Genomic DNA, 1,560 nt, shown 5'->3' with positions numbered 1-1,560 from the left:
GAACCAAGGCTCAGGTTGAAAAAAATATTTATTGCATCATTTTTTCTTTTAGTAAACATTGAAAACGGGTCCCACAGACCTGTACACCATACAAGGGTTGAGTAACACACTGTGCTGGTCAAAGTTGAAACACTAATGAGTTCATGTTTGAAGATCAAATCCATCATTCTACCACGTTTTCAAGTCATGGCCCAATCAGTCCACACTGAGAGAGATTCCTCCTGACAGAGAGCACATGGGTCTGTTGCTGTTTATCCTGTTGCCTGATGGTGAGTTAATATATTAAAATGTCAGTTCTCGAAGAAAAAAAACTAAATATTAAGTTAGAGGTAGTGATGCCATCTTTTTTTCACATCTATATTAAACCATGTGTCTGTGTCTGTGTTCATTGGAGCTCAAACAAATACTTATCTTTCAGCTCCCTGTCAGGTGGATGGATTTTACTTCGTGAAGCTATATGAGGATTTCTCGCCACTGAGCTATTTCCACGACATCTGAAAAGACTACATATGTCGAAATGTGGTGGTTGAAAGCCTTAGAAATATGAAAAGGTGGATGATGAGTTAATATATCAAACTGTCAGTCCTGGAAAAAATATTTTTTTTAAGTTAGAGGTAGTGATGCTTCTTTTTTTTCCCCCAAACTATATTAAACCATGTGTCTTTGTCTGTGTTCATTGGTGCAGTCGACTATGAGGTCAAGTACCTGGAGCTTGAAATACTTGGTAAAGGAAGCTTTGGCTCAGTTTATGCCGGCCATAGGAGGTCTGATGATTTACTAGTAAGTACATAATCTGATGTGATAAAATTATTTAATATAATATTCTCACATCACACATATGTGCTCTGACTTCATCCCTGGAACTAACCAAAGTGCTCATGATCTGTCATGTAGGTGGCGATAAAACACATCCCCTAATCGTCTGTTCCGCCTCAAAGAGTGGTGAGTGATCTGTTGTCTCAGCACCAACTGTTGAAATTAATTGTGTGACTTTTATGCTTTTGTTGTTTCCTTGTTGTTGATGATATACACACACATATTTTTCCTTTAGATGTTAAATGGGAGGCCACACAGTATTCCCAAGGAGGTGCTGCTCATGCAGAAAGCTGCAGGCGAACCAATGACTGTGGGTTAATGGACTGGTACGATCTGGACCAAGTGTTTATACTGGTCATGGAGAGGTCTATGGAACTGCTGTGCTTCATAAAGGAGAACTGTGGTCCGATGGCCGAGGCTGTTGCAAAGGTACTGTTGTTTTATTCTTTGTGTGAGCTGTTTCTCAGACTACAACTGAAAAGGTCGTCATTTTAAATATCATCCCTTTCAGTGGAGAGTGTTTGGCTGCTATCACACCCATATTTAATTTGGGTCCAATCACAAATATGGCGACGCCTGCGATTTCTGGCAGGCAACTCGAGCTGCGCTGCGCCAATCATGTGACATACATCATGTGACATACATCATGTGACATACATCATGTGACATACATCATGTGACATACATCATGTGACATACCTCAATCTCCACAGCCATCTATAATACACACCCACCGTATCAGGT

The 1,560-nt window shown here is 40.3% G+C and overlaps 1 long non-coding RNA gene across 1 annotated transcript; it reads left to right on the top strand.

Moving 5' to 3' along the window:
- Positions 1-482: 482 nt before the first annotated feature.
- On the top strand, positions 483-1,290 carry LOC133953256 (uncharacterized). Its single transcript, XR_009920681.1, has 3 exons — positions 483-780; positions 895-942; positions 1,052-1,290. It is a non-coding gene; the product is annotated as an uncharacterized LOC133953256 (long non-coding RNA).
- Positions 1,291-1,560: the final 270 nt, after the last annotated feature.

Source organism: Platichthys flesus, chromosome 5 (genome assembly GCF_949316205.1).
Source record: "Platichthys flesus chromosome 5, fPlaFle2.1, whole genome shotgun sequence".
NCBI lineage: Eukaryota > Metazoa > Chordata > Actinopteri > Pleuronectiformes > Pleuronectidae > Platichthys > Platichthys flesus.
Note: the sequence above shows the minus strand (reverse complement) of the source record. Positions and strands in the feature narration are given on the sequence as shown.